The sequence below is a fragment of the Orcinus orca genome, chromosome 4 (assembly GCF_937001465.1).
Source record: "Orcinus orca chromosome 4, mOrcOrc1.1, whole genome shotgun sequence".
NCBI classification, from domain to species: domain Eukaryota; kingdom Metazoa; phylum Chordata; class Mammalia; order Artiodactyla; family Delphinidae; genus Orcinus; species Orcinus orca.
Genome location: NC_064562.1, coordinates 22,347,370 through 22,364,827, shown reverse-complemented (window position 1 = coordinate 22,364,827; position 17,458 = coordinate 22,347,370). Strand labels below are relative to the sequence as shown.

Genomic DNA, 17,458 nt, shown 5'->3' with positions numbered 1-17,458 from the left:
AATGATTAATGTACATCTGAATGCAACATCAACTTATCACAACAGGATTAAGAAAATGCACTTTTAAATGGGATGGCATTAGTGGTCCAGATAACTCAAAGTTCTGAAAAAAAAGTAATTAGGGGGGCTTCCCTGGTGGCGCAGTGGTTGGGAGTCCGCCTGCCGATGCAGGGGACATGGGTTCGTGCCCCGGTCCGGGAAGATCCCACATGCTGCGGAGCGGCTGGGCCTGTGAGCCATGGCCGCTGAGCCTGCACGTCCAGAGCCTGTGCTCCACAACTGGAGAGGCCACAACAGTGAGAGGCCCGCGTACCGCAAAAAAAAAAAAAAAAAAAAAAAAGTAATTAGGAGAGACTTGCTCTGTATATTGAAAAGAAAAACTATTTAAATACAGCATTAGAGTCAGAGAACATGGGAGGTATATGTGGACTGAAATTTGCATAAAATTGACATTTTTTCATGTTAGTTTCAGATTATGTTTTTCTTATGTGTTTCACCTAGAAGACCACAGCAGTGATAATGTGTCTTGTGTGCTTCAGTCACCTGATAATCATTTGTCCCATCACTCCTGCTGTTCACTGGTTCAGGTGCTTTCTGCAAGATTCCTTTGCTATGAGCTCATATATTTCTTGTATCTTTAGTAAGGATTTGGTGTGATTCGCTGAGAAATGTGCATAAGCCATCATGGTAGATCTGGAAACTCGAATTTCTTCTTAGTTTTCCTTTGCTTGTAGTTTGCTTTGAAAAATAAACATTCTCACCTTTGTTTATTAAAGACATTGGCTTTTCAAGTGGAGTCTGTAGTCAGTCAAGCCTTGCTCTTGTAAGTTTCCATTATACTCCACACTCATGCAACAGACATATGGTTCTTTTTCACTTCTTTGTATTTTGAAGAAAGTTTACAAGAATCATTTTATTAATGTATGCTCAATTGTGTTAAATTTCTGAAATATATCCCAACTCAAATGATAAATATTTTCAGACATCAAAGATTCAGAACCAATAGCTCTAACTTATTGTATATCGTTGAGTGTATGTCTCCCCAAGTGAATTTATAAAATGCGAAGTGTATCATCCACAAATAGCTTCGTAAGATTTATCCAGTTAAAAATAATTAGTATTAATTCTTCTTTAAAAGTCTGGTAGGATTCACCAGTGAAGCCATCTAGTCCTGGTATTTTTTTGTTGGGAGGTTTTTGAGAACTGATTCAATGTCCTTAATAGTAATTTTGTCAGTTTGCGATTGTTTTATTTCTTCATGATTCAGTCTTTTTATTTTTTATTTTATTTATTTATTTTTTTTGCGGTACGCGGGCCTCTCACTGTTGTGGCCTCTCCCGTTGCGGAGCACAGGCTCCGGACCCACAGGCTCAGCGGCCATGGCCCACGGGCCCAGCCGCTCCACGGCATGTGGGATCTTCCCGGACCGGGGCACGAACCCGTGTCCCCTGCCTCGGCAGGCGGACTCTCAACCACTGCGCCACCAGGCAAGCCCTATTTTGTATTTTTTAACTCTTTCTTTGGCCCATTGATTCCTTAGGATCGTGTTGTTTAATTTCCACATATTTGTATATTTTCCAGACTCTGTCCTGTTGTTCATTTCTGGTTTCTTACCATTGTGGTTGAAAAAATACTTAGTAAATGAAGTAAATCAGAAAGAGAAAGACATATCATATGTTATCTCTTATGCGGAATCTAAAATATGACACAAATGAACCTACCTGTGAGACAGAAACAGAAGCACGGGCATAGAGAACTGACTGGTGGTTGCCAAGGGGGAGGGGTTTGTGGGACAGATGGAGTGGGAGTTGGATTTAGCAATGTAAGATTTTATATAGAGAATAGATAAAACAACAAGGTCCTACTGTATAGCACAGAGAACTATATTCAGTATTATATGGTAAACCATAATGGAAAAGAATATTAAAAATATTAAGAATGTGTATGTGTGTGTGTGTGTGTGTATATATATATATATATATATGTAACTGAATCACTAAAAAAATACTTCGTATGATATCAGTCTTCTTAAATTTGCTAAGACTTGTTTAGTGACCCATCACATGATCTGTCCTAGAGAATGTTCAATGTGCAGTAGAGAAGAACATGTATTCTGCTGCTGTTGGATGGACTGTTCTGTTTTTGTCTGTTAAGTCCATTTGGTCTAATGTATTATTCAAGTTCAATACTTCCATATTGATTTTCTTTCTGGATGATCTGTTCATTGTTGAATGGTGGGTATTAAGGACCCCTACACTATTTTGTATTGTCTAGTTCTCTCTTCAATCTGTTAGTATTTGTTTAATACATTAAGGTCCTCCACTGTTGGGTGCATATTTATTTGAGTGTTGTCTTCTTGATGAATTGACAACATAATCATTATATAATGACCTTAAATTTTTTCTTCTTGCAGGTTTTGCCTTAAAGTCTATTTTGTCTGGTATTTTGTCTGGTGTAACTCTAGCTACCACTGCTTTCTTTTGGTTTCCACATGTATGGAATATCTTCTTCTAAACTTCACTTTGAGCCAATTTGTGTTTTTAACCCTGAAGTGAATCTCTGGTAGGCAGCATACAGTTTGATCTTGTATTTTTAACTATCTAGCCACTCTATGACTTTTGACTAGAGAATTTAATATATCTATGTTTATAGTAATTATTGATAGGTAAGGACTTACCAAGGCCATCTTATTGTTTCCTGGATGTTTTGTTGTTTCTTGTTCCTTTTTTCCTCTTTTGCTGCCTTTCTTTGTGAATTAGTGATACTCTGTAGTGGTATGTGATGATTTCCTTCTCTTTATATTTTCTGAATCTACTGTAGGTTTTTGCTTTGTGGTTCCATGAGGCTCATGGAAAATGTCTTGTAGATACAACAGTCTATTTTATGTTGATAACAATTTAACTTCCATCAGATACAAAAAATCTACTCTTTTACCGTGAATTTTTGTATATGGTGTTACAATTTACCTCTTTTTATACTGTTTACATGTTAAAATTATTATAGCTGCAGTTACTTTTTTTTTTTTTTTTTTTTTGCGGTACGTGGGCCTCTCACTGCTGTGGCCTCTCCATTGCGGAGCACAGGCTCCGGACGCGCAGGCTCAGCGGCCATGGCTCACGGGCCCAGCCGCTCCGCAGCATGTGGGATCTTCCCGGACCGGGGCACGAACCCATGTCCCCTGCATCGGCAGGCGGACTCTCAACCACTGTGCCACCAGGGAAGCCCCTGCAGTTACTTTTAATAATCTAATTCTTTAACCTTTATATACTAAATTTAACTGTTTAACCCGCCACCATATCACACTATTAAAGTATTCTTACCTAACTATATACTTACAAGTCTATTGTGTATCCTCATATGTTTTCATGGTCCTATTTAGGGTCCTTCTATTTTAGCTTGAGGAACTCTTACAATTTCTTCTAAGATAGATCTAGTGATGATGAACTCCCTCAGCTTTTGCTTTTTGAAAAGAGTTTTTAATCTCTTCATTTAAGAAGGATAGTTATGATGGATAGAATATTCTTGGTTGGCAGGGTTTTTTTTGTTGTTTGTTTTTTTAATTGAGCAATTTGAAAATATCATCCCACTCTCTCCTGGTCTGTGAGGTTTCTGCTGAGAAATCAAATTTTAATCTTATGAAGGTTCTCTTGTAAGTTATAAGCCTCTCTCCTCCTGATGCTTTTAAGATTCTTTGTTTTTGATAGTTGACAATTTTACTATAATGTGTTTTGAAGAAGAATTTTTTTTATTTTGAGTTAAGTTTGTCTGGTACCCTATGAACTTCATGAACTTGGATATCCAAATCTATTCCCTGACGTGGAAAGTTCTCAGCCACTATTTATTTAAATAAACCTTCTGTCTATATCTTTTCCTTCTAAGACTCCATAATTTATAGGATGTTTCTTTTGATGGTATCTATAGATCACATAGTCATTCTTCACTCTTTATCTTTGCTGTCCTCTGAGTGTATACTTTCAACTTACTGTCTGCTAACTCATGGAAAATTTCTTCTGCTTGATCTGTTTTGATATTGATGATGCTTATTGCATTTTTTTCTTGTAATATATTGAACACATAATATTATTTGAATTTAAGGCATACAGCATGGTGATTTGATACATTTACATATTATACTATGATTGCCATTGTAGCAATATTTATCACCTCTATCATGTCACATAATCATTATTTCTTTTTTTAAAATTTTTATTGGAGTATAGTTGCTTTACAATGTTGTGTTAGTTTCTGCTGTACAGCAAAATGAATCAGCTATACGTATACGTATATCCCCTCCTTTTTGGGTTTCTTTCCCATTTAGGTTACCACAGAGCATTGAGTAGAGTTCCCTGTGCTATACAGTAGGTTCTCATTAGTTATCTATTTTATACATAGTACTGTAGATATGTCAATCCCAATCTCCCAATTCATCCCACCCCCCCCTTTTTCCCCCGTAGTGTCCATACATTTGTTCTCCAAGTCTGTGTCTCCATTGCTGCTTTGCAAATTCGTTCATCTGTACCATTTTTCTAGGTTCCACATATATGTGTTAATATACCATATTTGTTTTTCTCTTTCTGACTTACTTCACTCTGTATGACTGTCTCTGGGTCCATTCACGTCTCTGCAAATGGCACAATTTCATTCCATCTTATGGCTGAGTAATATTCCATTGTATATATGTACCAGGCCTTCTTTATCTATTCCTCTGATGATGGACATTTAGGTTGCTTCCATGTCCTGGCTACTTTAGATAGTGCTGCAATGAACATTGGAGTGCATGTATCTTTTTTAATTATAGTTTTCTCTGGGTATATGCCCAGGAGTGGGATTACTATGTCATACGGTAGTTCTATTTTTAGTTTTTTAAGGAACCTCCATACTCTTCTCCATAGTGACTGTATCAGTTTACATTCCCACCAACAGTGTGAGAGGGTTCTCTTTTCTCCACACCCTCTCCAGCATTTATTGTTTGTAGATTTTGTTTGTTTGTTTTGGCTGTGCTGGGTCTTCCTTGCGGCATGTGGGCTCTTCTTTGCGGTGAGTGGGCTCTCTAGTTGTAGCATACGGGCTCTAGAGCAGGGGTCCCCAACCCCCAGGCTGCACTGATCTGCAGCCTATTAGGAACCAGGCTGCACAGCAGGAGGTAAGCAGTGGGCAAGCAAGCAAAGCTTCATCTGCCACTCCCCATTGTTCCCCATCATTCGCATTCCCACCGGAACCATTCCCCCCTCCCCCCATCCATGAAAAAATTGTCTTCCACAAAACCACTCCCTTGTGCCAAAAAGGTTGGGGACTGCTGCTCTAGAGCACGAGCGCTCAGTAGTTGTGCTGTGTGGGCTTAGCAGTGGTATGTGGGATCTTAGTTCCTCGACCAGGGATTGAAGCCAGCCCCCTGCATTGGGAGCATGGAGTCTTAACCACCGAACCACCAGGGAAGTCCCTGTTTGTAGATTTTTTGATGATGGCCATTCTGACCGGTGTGAGGTAATACCTCATTGTAGTTTTGATTTGCATTTCTCTAATAATTAGTGATGTTGAGCATCTTTTCATGTGCCTCTTGGCCATCTGTATGTCTTTGGAGAAATGTCTATTTAGGTCTTCGGTCCATTTTTTATTTTTTAATTGAATTGTTAGTTTTTTTGCTATTGAGCTGCATGAGCTGTTTGTATATTTTGGAGATTAATCCCTTGTCAGTTGCTTCGTTTGCAAATATTTTCTCCCATTCTGAGGGTTGTCTTTTGGTCTTGTTTATGGTTTCCTTTGCTGTGCAAAAGCTTTTAAGTTTCATTAGGTCCCATTTTTTTAATTTTTGTTTTTATTTTCATTACTCTATGAGGTGGGTCAAAAAAGATCTTGCTGCAATTTATGTCCAAGAGTGTTCTGCCAATGTTTTCCCCTGAGAGTTTTATAGTGTCTGACCTTACATTTAGGTCTTTACTTTTTTTTTTTTTTAAATTTGGCTGCACTGGGTCTTAATTGCTGCATGCAGGATCTTCATTACGGCATGAGGGATCTTCATTGCGGCATGGGGGATCTTTAGTTGCGACATGCAGGATATTTAGTTGCAGCATGTGGGATCTTTAGTTGTGACATTTGATCTCTTAGTTGCGGCATGCAGGATCTAGTTCCTTGACCAGTAATCGAATCCAGGGCCCCTGTATTGGAAATGCAGGGTCTTAACCACTGGACCACCAGGGAAGTCCCCTACATTTAGGTCTTTAATCCATTTTGAGTTTATTTTTGTGTATGGTGTTAGGGAGCGTTCTAATTTCATTATTTTACATGTAGCTGTCCAGTTTTCCCAGCACTCCTTATTGAAGAGATTATCATCTCCATTGTATATTCTTGCCTGCTTTATCATAGATTAGGTGACCATAGGTGTGTGGGTTTACCTCTGGGCTTTCTATCCTGTTCCATTGATCTATATTTCTGTTTTTGTGCCTGTACCATACTGTCTTGATTACTGTAGGTTTGTAGTATAATCTGAAGTCAGGGAGCCTGATTCCTTCAGCTCCATTTTTCTTTCTCAAGATTGCTTCGGTGGGGACTTCCCTGGTGGCACGGTGGTTAAGAATCCACCTGCCAGGGCTTCCCTGGTGGCGCAGTGGTTGAGAGTCCGCCTGCCGATGCAGGGGACACGGGTTCATGCCCCAGTCCGGGAAGATCCCACATGCCATGGAGCGGCTAGGCCCGTGAGCTATGGCCTCTGAGCCTGCACGTCCGGAGCCTGTGCTCCGCAACAGGAGAGGCCACAACAGTGAGAGGCCCACGTACCGCAAAAAAAACAAAAAACAAAAAAAGAATCCACCTGCCAGTGCAGGGGATATGGGTTTGAGCCCTGGTCTGGGAAGACCCCACATGCTGAGGAGCAACTAACCCCATGTGCCACAACTACTGAGCCTGCTCTCTAGAGCCCCTGAGCTGCAACTACTGAAGCCTGAGTGCATAGAACCTGTGCTCCACAACAGGAGTAGCCACTGCAATGAGAAGCATGCACACCACAATGAAGAGTAGCCCCCGCTTGCCACAACTAGAAAAAGCCCACACGCAGCAATGAAGACCCAACACAGCCAAAAATAAATAAATTAATTAATTAAAAGAAAAGATTGCTTTGGCTATTTGGGGTCTTTTGTGTTTCCATACAAATTGTAAAATTTTTTGTTCTGATTCTGTGGAAAATGCCATTGGTAATTTGATAAGGATTACATTGAATCTGTAGATTGCTTTGGGTGGTATAGTCATTTTCACAATATTGATTCTTCCAATCCAAGAACATGGTATATATCTCCATCTATTTTTGTCATCTTTGATTTCTTTCATCAGTATATTATAGTTTTCTTAGTACAGGTCTTTTGCCTCCTCAGGTAGGTTTATTCCTAGGTATTTTATTCTTTTTGTTGCAATGGTAAATGGGATTGTTTCCATAATTTCTGTTTCTGATCTTTCATTGTTAGTGTATAGGAATGCAAGAGATTTCTGTGTATTGATTTTGTATCCTGCAACTTTACCAAATTCATTGATGAGCTCTACTAGTTTTCTGGTGGCATCTTTAGGATTTTCTATGTATAGTATCACGTCATCTGCAAACAGTGACAGTTTCACTTCTTCTTTTCCAATTTGGATTCCTTTTATTTCTTTTTCTTCTCTGATTGCTAGGACTCCCAAAACTATGTTGAATAATAGCGGAGAGTAGACATCCTTGTCTTATTCCTGGTCTTAGAGGAAATGCTTTCAGTGTTTCACCATTGAGAATGATGTTTGCTGTGGGTTTGTCATATATGGCCTTTATTATGTTGAGGTAGCTTCCCTCTGTGCCCACTTTCTGGAGAGTTTTTATCATAAGTGGGTGTTGAATTTTGTCAAAAGCTTTTTCTGCATCTATTGAGATGATCATATGGTTTTTATTCTTCAGTTTGTTAATATGGTGTATCACATAGATTGATTGACTTGCATATATTGAAGAATCCTTGCATCCCTGGGATAAATACCACTTGATTGTGGTATATGATCCTTTTAATGTGTTGTTGGATTCTGTTTGCTAGTATTTTGTTGAGGATTTTTGCATTTGTGTTCATCAGTGACATCACTCTGTAATTTTCTTTTTTTGTAGTATCTTTGTCTGGTTTTGGTATCGGGGTGATGGTGGCCTAGTAGAATGAGCTTGGTAGCGTTCCTCCCTCTGCAATTTTTTGTATGAGTTTGAGAAAGATGCGTGTTAGCTCTTCTCTAAGTGTTTGATAGAATTCGCCTGTGAAGCCATCTGGTCCTGGACTTTTGTTTGCTGGAAGATTTTAAATTACAGTTTGAATTTCATTACTTGTGATTGGTCTATTCATATTTTCTATTCTTCCTGGTTCAGTCTTGGAAGGTTGCACCTTTCTAAGAATTTGTTCATTTCTTCCAGGTTGTCCATTTTATTGGCATATAGTTGCTTATAGTAGTCTCTTGTGATCCTTTGTATTTCTGCAGCGTCAGTTGTAACTTCTTTTTCATTTCTAATTTTATTGATTTGAGTCCTCTCCCATTTTTTCTTGATGAGTCTGGCTAAAGGTTTATCAATTTTATTTATCTTCTCAAGAACCAGCTTTTAGTTTCATTGATCTTTGCTACTGCTTTCTTTGTTTCTGTTTCATTTATTTCTGCTCTGATTTTTATGATTTCTTTCCTTCTACTAGCTTTGGGTTTTTGTTTGTTCTTCTTTCTCTAGTTGCTTTTGGTGTAAGGTTAGGCTGTTTATTTGAGATTTATCTTGTTTCTTGAGGTAGGATTGTATTGCTATACACTTCCTTCTTAGAGCTGCTTTTGCTGCATCCCATAGATTTTGGGTCATCATGTTTTTGTTGTCATTTGTTTCTAGGTATTTTCTGACTTCCTCTTTGATTTCTTCAGTGATCTCTTGGTTATTTAGTAGCATATTGTTTAGCCTCCACCTGTTTTGTTTATTATAGTTTTTTTTTTTCCTGAAATAGATTTCTAATCTCATAGTGTTGTGGGCACAAAAGATGCTTGATACTATTTCAATTTTCTAATCATTGTTTCATTATTGTGGTTGGAAAAATTAAGATCTAGTCTATTAGTAAGTTTGATTATAATACAATACCATTGTTTATATTCACTATACTGTGCATCGATCTTTAGGAATTATTTACTATTAGTTAAAAGTTTGTACCCTTAAACATCTTTCTTATTCCCCACATCTCAGCCCCCTGATAACCAACATTCTTGTGAGTTTGGCTTTTTTTTTTTTTTTTAATTTTACATATAAGTGATATCAGGTAGTATTTGTCTTTCTCTTTTTGATTTATCTCAGCATAATGTACCCAAGGCCATCAATGGTAGAAAATGGTAGAATTTTCTTCTTTCTAATGGCTTAATAATATTCATTGTGTGTATGTATATGTAGATAAATATATAGATATAAATATCACATCTTTCTTATCCATTCATCTGTTGATAAGAACCTAGGTTGATTCCATATCTTGGCTATTGTGAGTCATGTTGCTGTAAATATGGGAGTGCATATATCTTTTCAAGTTAGTGCTTTTATTTTCTTTGAATAAATACCAGAAATTGGAATTGCTGAATCATATAATAGATCTATTTTTACTTTTTTGAGAAACCTTCATATTGTTTTTCATAGTGGCTGCAAAAATTATATCCCCACTAACAGTTCCCGTGTTCCCGTTTGTCCACATCCTCACCAATGCTTATCTCTTGTCTTTTTGATGATAGCCATTCTAACGGGTGTGAGATAATGTCTTATTGTGGTTTTGATTTGCATTGTACTGATGATTACTCATGTTGAGCACATTTTCATATGTCTATTGGCCATTTGTATGTCTTTTTTGGAAAAACAAAAACCATTTCCTTTACTCATCTGTACACTGGATTAGTTGGTATCTTGTGGCATTTTATGAGGTTTTTTTAATGTACTTTGATTGTATGCCCCTTTATTGAATATATAGTTTGCATTTTTTCCCATTTGGTAGGTTAACTTTTCATTTTGTTGATTGTTTATTTTGTTGCACAGAAGCTTTTAAGTTTGATTTATTCTCAGTTGTTGATTTCTGCTTTTGTTGTTTGTGCTTTTAGTGTCATATCCAAAAAAAAAAAAAAGTCACATCATCAAAACCAATGTGGAGGAGTTTCTTACATTTTCTTTTAGGACTTTTATGGTATCAAGTCTTAGGTTCAAGTCTTTGATCCATCCTGAGTTAATTATTGTGAGTTGTTTTATATAGGGGTCCAATTTTATTTTTGCTTACATTTATCCGGGTTTTCCAACACCATCTATGGAAGACACTATTATTTCCCCATGGTTGTTCTTGGTTACCTTGTCAAAAATTAGTTAGTAGTGTTCAATGTAGAGACTTTTCACCAACTTTACTAAATTTATTCCTAAGTATCATATTATTTTTGATGCTATTGTAAATTAGATAGTTTATTTTTTCAGATGTTTTACTACTTGTGTGTAGAAATACAACTGATGATGTATGTTGATTTTATATACTGCAATTTTACCTACTTTGTTGATTAGTTACAACATTTTGGGACTCCTTTGGATTTTTTGTATACAAAATCATACCATCTTCAATGAGAATTTTCTTCCTTTCTGATTTGGGTGCCTTTCTTTGTCTTTCCTGATTTCCCCAGCTAATACTTCCAGTACTATATTGAATAAGAGTGATTCAGTGGACATCACTGTCTTGTTCTTGTTCTTGGCAGAATAGCTTTTACCTTATTACCATCAAGTATGATGTTAGCTGTGGGCTTGTTATGTATGGCCTTAATTATGTGGAGGTATGTTCCCCCTATACTCAATCTGTTCAGAGTTTTTAATCATAAAAGAATTGCATTTTGTCCAGTGCTTTTTCAGCATCTACTGAAATGATCATGTGATTTTTATTTTTACTCTATTAATATGGTGTATCCCACATATTTGTTTGTGTACCATTGAACTATTCTTATATCCCAGTGATAAATCCCATTTGGTCCCAGTGGATAATCCCTTTCAGGTATTGTTGAATTTGATTTGCTCATATTTTGTTCAGAATTTTTGCATCTATATTAATCAGTTTTATTGGCCTCCAGTTTTCTTTTCTTGTAGAGTCTTTATCTGGCTTTGGTGTCCCGGAAATCCTCCTCTCATAGAACAAGTTTGGAAGTATTCCTTAGTCTTTCATTTTTTGGAAGAGTTTGAGAATTACTGGTGTTAATTCTTCATAGGTTTGGTAGGATTCACCAATAAATTCATCTAGTCCTTGAGTTTTCTGTGTTGGGAGCTTTTTTGATTACTGATTCAATCCCTTATCATTGGTCTGTTCAGATTTTCTTTTTTTTTTTTTAACATCTTTACTGGAGTATAATAGCTTTACATTGTTATTCAGATTTTCTATTTCTTCCTGATTCAGTCTTTGTAGGTAGTGAGTTTCTAGGAAGTATCAGTTTCTTCCTGAGTACCTAATTTGTTGGCATACAATTGTTCAAAGTAGTCTCTTATCATCCTGTGTATTTCTGTAGTATGAGTTGTAATGTCTCCTCTCTCATTTCTAATTTTGAGTCTTCTATTTTCCTAGTCTAGCTAAAAGTTTGAAAATTTTGTATTTTTGAAAATCCAGCCTTTAGTTTATTGATCCTTTCTTGTATATGTTTTATTTATTTATTTCCACTCTAGTCTTTATGATATCCTAACCTCTGCCAACTTTGGAATAAATTTCTTTTTCTACTTCCTTGAGGTGTAGAGTTAGATTGAGAGCTTTCTAATTTCTTGTCGTATGCATTCATCACTATAAACTTTCCTCTTTGAACTTCTTTTGCAGGATCCAATAGGTTTTGGTATGTTGTGTTTCCATTTTCATTGGTTTTGAGATTTTTTAAAAAAAAATTCTCTTTGGCTTTCCTTTTTGACCCACTGAAGTGTACTGTTTAGTTTCCACATATTTTTAGATTTTCCATTTATGCTCTTGTTGATTTCTAGTTTTATATAATTGTGTTCAGATATTTGGTATAATTTTGATCTTCTTAAATTTGCTAAGACATGTTTGTGTCCTATCATATGATCTTTCCTGGAGTATGTTTCATGTGCACCTGAGAACAAGTTGTTGGATAGAATGTTCTATATATGCCTGTTAAGTCCATTTGATGTAAGGTATAGACCAGTGTTTTCTTGTTGATTTACTCTACGCATGATCTATCCATTGCTGAGAAGGGAGTATTGAAGTCCCCTACTATTACTGTATTGTCTATTTCTTTCTTCAGATCTGTGTTTGCTTAATATATTTAGGTGCTTTGATGTTGGGTGTGTATATATTTACAATTGTTATATCTTCTTGATGTAGCGACCCTTGTGTCATTATATAATGACCTGCCTTGTGTCTTATTATGGTTTTTGGCTTAAAGTCTGTTTTGTCTGATATAAGTATGGCTACCTCCACATTATTTGGCTTCCACTTGCATGGAATATAATCATCCATGTCTTTACCTTGACCCTAAGCGTGTCTTTAAAGCTTAGGGGACTTCCCCTGGAAATGAGGGGATTTCCCTGGTGGTGAAGTGGTTAAGAATCCGTCTGCCAGTGCAGGGGACATGGGTTTGAGCCCTGGTCCAGGAAGATCCCACATGCCGCAGAGCAACTAAGCCCATACGCCACAACTGTTAAAGCCCTAGAGCCCGTGCTCCGCAACAAGAGAAGCCACTGCAATGAGAAGCCCGCACACTGCAATGAAGAGTAGCCCCCACTCACCACAACTAGAGAAAGCCACGCAGCAACAAAGACCCAACGCAGCCAAAAAATAAACAAATAATTTTTTTAAAAAAAGTTGAAATGAGTGTCTTATATGCAAAATATAATTGGGCCTTATATTTTTTTATCCAGCCAGCCACTCTATGGCTTTGATTTGTGAATTCAATCCATTTACATTTAAAGTGATTTTTGATATGTAAGGACTTATTACTGCCATCTTACTAATTACTTTCTGATTGTTTTGTAACTCCATTGTTTCTTTTTCCCCTCTGTGTCTATCTATCTTTGTGAGTTGGTGGTTTACCGTGTCAGTATGCTGTGTTTAATTTTTTAATGTTTGTGATTCTACTAAAGATCTTTGCTCTGTAGTTACCATGAGGCATACATAAAACATCTCATAGTTAAAACAGTACATTTTATGCTAATAGCAACTTATCTTTGTATGCCTATAAGTGTTTCATTCTTTTATTCTTCTCCTTTCATATTTTTATGTCATGAGGTACTTCATTTTATCTGCATATTTGTTAAAACACTATCATAGCTATAAATTTTTCTATTAATTTTTTCATTTCATTCATTTCAGCTCCAGATTTTTTTTTTGGTTCTTTTTTACAATTTTTGTCTGTTGTATTTTTCTTTTCTTCATGTTTTTTCTGATTCCATTGAATTGTCTTTCTGTCTTTCCTTGTAGCTCACTGAGCTTTCTTATAGCAGTGTTTTTTCATTATTTATTAGGTAGATTGTAGATTTCTAAGTCTTTGGGATTGATAAATGAAAGACTGGCAATCCTTTAATGTCATTAGATTACTTTGATTTTTAAAAAATATTCTTGGGGTTTTCTGCTGCTGTTTTCACTTCTGAAGTAGTAGTCACCTCCTCCAGCATTTACTAATTGTCTTCAGGAGAGAAACACCTTCTGCCAGCCCTCTAGAGATTCTGAAGCTTTCTCAGACCTTTATGGATAAACCTGTTTCACGGTTCCTATCACATCTTTGGCAGAATTCTTGAGCTTATATGCTGTCTTTTGATCTTGCAACACAATAGGCTGGGTACTGACAGCCCCTCTTTTCTTCTCCTAAGGGTGGTGCTAATGCAGAAATTTATGGTCTGTCTCTGGCCTGCAGATGTGAGCCGTCTACCTGTGTGTGTTCTCAAGCTGTGTGCCAAATCTTTCCCTCAGTGGCTTGGTTGGGAGCACACATGCTGAACTGACCACAGTGTGAGGATTTGTGTTGGTACAATTTACAGAGGACCAAGGGTGCCCATTGGCCATTTGGGAGGATCTATGGGTGAGGCCTCCCTGTTGGCTCATGGATGGGCTTCTTGATGGAGTCTGTAATACAGCTAGTAGACTCTGCAGCACATTAATGCCTTACCAGAATCCTATCTGCTACGTCTTCCCCACCCCCAGTCATGCAGCTCATGATTCAGCACTCTGGAAGGGGCCAGAAAATAACAGGCCTTTTTGGCAGCATCCCACACAGTTGGAGAAGCTTCATGCTCACTCACATGATTTCACTTGCCCCTGCAGGGGAAATCATGGGCCAGGAAGATCTCTCTTGGCCCTAAATTGTGCAATCTTGGTGGGGGTGTGATGTTGGTAAAGTGAAACTATTCCCTTTACTTTGTCCAATGTATCCAAACTCATATATATATATATATATATATTTTTTTTTTTTTTTTCCCCCTCCAACATTGTGCTAGCACTTCTCTACTAGAAACCTGGATATCCTCAAAGCCTCTTTTATTCATGAGTGATGGATTAAAATAGTATTTTCCAGGTGCCCCTGGGCTTTATCCAAGAGAAGCCAGTTAACAGATGACTGCCAAGTCCAGAGCTGGGACTGAGGTCTCTATGCCTATTACCCTGTGCACAGATGGGTGAGATTCCTCCTGGTCCCCTTGATGTATGGTGCTGTATACTACACCTCCCACAAAGACACTTGTCTGTGAATGAAGCCAAGTTGTTGTTGAAGGGGTACATGAAGCACATGTTCTTCAAACTTAATGCTGATGGAACTCCTCCCTGAAATATATTCAAGTCAAATTGAGTAACTCAACCTGAGCTTCCTTTACTTTGCTTTTATCTTTTCTTTGGTCTTGAGACAACCAGGAGGCCATCTGGAGTCTTCCTCACTAAGGGAAGAAATCCTAGAGAGAGAGAGAGAGAGAGAGAGAAGCTTCCCTGAGACAGATTCTCACATGGAAAAATGATTAGGCTCTTTGCCCTTCCTAATACAATCCCATTCTCTAAAAAAACCACCCACACTTTCTTGACCCAGGTCAGAGTTTCTTCCCATGTTGGATAAAGACCAGAACAAGTCAGGGAACTGTTTCCCTTGCTCTTCACCTATAGGAATTCTCAGACTTTGCCTCACATCATTATTACTTGGAAAACATTAAAAAATTCCCATGCCCAGGACTGAAAATGATTCAGTAAAATAATATTTCTGGGCATCAGTATTTTTAAAAGATCACCATGTTATTCAAATTTGCTGTCAAAGTATGAATAAGTATACTTTCCCTACTTAGTAAAAATTGTGCATGTGAGTCACCTGAAAATATTGTTAAAATGTAGTTTTTGTTCCAGGAGACGTGAGTTGTGCCTAAGAGTTTGAATCTGACACAATTTAGGGACATAGACTACACTGAGACTACTAACATCCTCTTTTACACTCAAGTAAATAAAACTTGGTGACAAAACAAAACCAAAAACCATACAAGAGATGACTGGAAGTGAAAGTATCTGTACAATATGTAACATTGAGAGGATCTCATTATCATGAAGAAACTAACCAAATACCATTTCTAGTGAATTTTAATAACCAAAATTTATAAGATGAAGACAATATCCTCTATTATGGTTTTCAGTAGAACTCTCTCTCAGAGACAAAAATTCTAGGTTCAGGAAAGGCTCAGCTTAAAAAACACAGAAATTTTAATCCCCATAGGTGTCTATTTTATCCTGTTTCCCAAATTCCAGTCACTTGCACACTGAAGACAAGTAAATGTTAATTAATTAATAGCTTCCTACTGGCATTATAACTTAATATTTTCCTATGTGTTGACTCGGTTTCTTATTAATTTACCAATATTTTCCTTTATTTTTCTTTCAGTTCTATTGAGATATTATTGACATACAGTACTGTAGAAATGGTGGGTGTACAGCATAATGACATATGTTGTAAAAGGATCAGCAAACAATTTAAATTTTAAAAAATTTACTAAATACTTCATATGACAGTTTGGTAGCCTCCATTTAAAACATAAGTTAAATTTACACAATTCATAACATTACATGAAATGGGCTGTGCAATTCTCAATATTATCTGGTGCTCTGAAATTTGTACGTAAACCACAGCTGGGGAAGTGCTAATTCATGAGACAAATTCTGCTCCTTTCTTCTTTCTTCTACTCCAGTAGTCGCCTCTGAGCCCTGTTAGCCTGGAGGCTGAACCTTCCGTGCCTTGGGGCAGGGTGGGTCACTCCCCTCAGAGGAGACCAGAAGGTCCTCCTGGAGAATGTGGACTGGGACATGGGTCAGTATCACCCAGATTCCCCTAAGAGGTGAAACATCTGACTTGTAGGAGAAAGCTTCTTAGAAGGATGAAATGAAAGGTGTTCCGAACCTGGAGCCCTCCCCGCATCCCTTGTCCCATCATGAAGACAATTCTGAGGGGTTGGTCTGGAACATGCGTAGATGGTGGAGGTTGGGGGACAGTGCAGGCCTGGATTGGGCTCAGGTGAGGTGAGTTGGGTAGAGGCTGGGAGTCAATGCTTAGCGTTGGGGCAGGTGTCCTTATGGTCATTTGGTGTGCCTGTGTGAATCCAAGTCCAGTTGTACTGGGAAGAGGATAAAGGCTGTGGATAATTCCACAGATCAGGTCTCTGAGTATCCTCAGAGGATAAAAGGGACCTGAGTCTTACATTTTTGTGAGGAGGGGGTAGGTAGGAGGGGAAGATCTAGCAAAACAGGATGGAGACCCAGGCAGATCTCTTGCCTGCTGCCTGAGTTTGGAGTCCTGATGACATTTATGTTTGACATTCTCTGGTCTGCACATTGAGTCTACATGTCAGTGCTCTGTGGTTGGTGACATGGTCCAGACCAGATGTCTTGGTGGCAAGCTGGGGAACATCATAGGAGAAGCTCCCAGGCCTGTTGTCTGTCAACTTGGCAATACGTTTGAGGATTGACCAATGTGCTTCGCTGTAGGTTGTGAGGTTTAACGATATCCTCATCCTGTCCTTTAACTGGTCCACAAGTTGAGAGCAAAGAGCTCAGTACAGAGCTCTTGATGTAAGGCTGTGCATGGCAGATGGCCCTCATATCGAGTGTCTTGAGTGATGGATGACCTGTGAAAACAAGTTCCTTGACAAATTTTTTAGTGACTGTGTGCACAGTAATTGTCTTGGAAGGATGTGGGAGAAGACACCACAACTATAAGGTATATTTGAAGTGCCTCTCAATCAAGAGAAAAAATAGAAGCAAACAAATAAAAATATTTGGAACCTATGAAATTAAATTTCACAGTAAAAGAAATAAAAACGATCATTTTACATATGAAGAGGACACAACCTCAATGATGGTCAGGGAAAAATACATTACAAAGCCAATGTTGTAAGAATTTTTTCCTCCCCATTATATTGGAAACTTAAAGTGCCTTTGTGGTGTCTCTTGTCAACATCAGTGGAAACAAGCCCCTTGATATACTCTTG

General features: G+C 37.8%; 1 long non-coding RNA gene across 2 annotated transcripts in view; it reads left to right on the top strand.

Moving 5' to 3' along the window:
- Positions 1–17,458, top strand: part of LOC125964222 (uncharacterized) — a 48,919-nt gene that overhangs the window by 7,925 nt on the left and 23,536 nt on the right. The gene's annotated exons all lie outside the window — the stretch shown is intronic.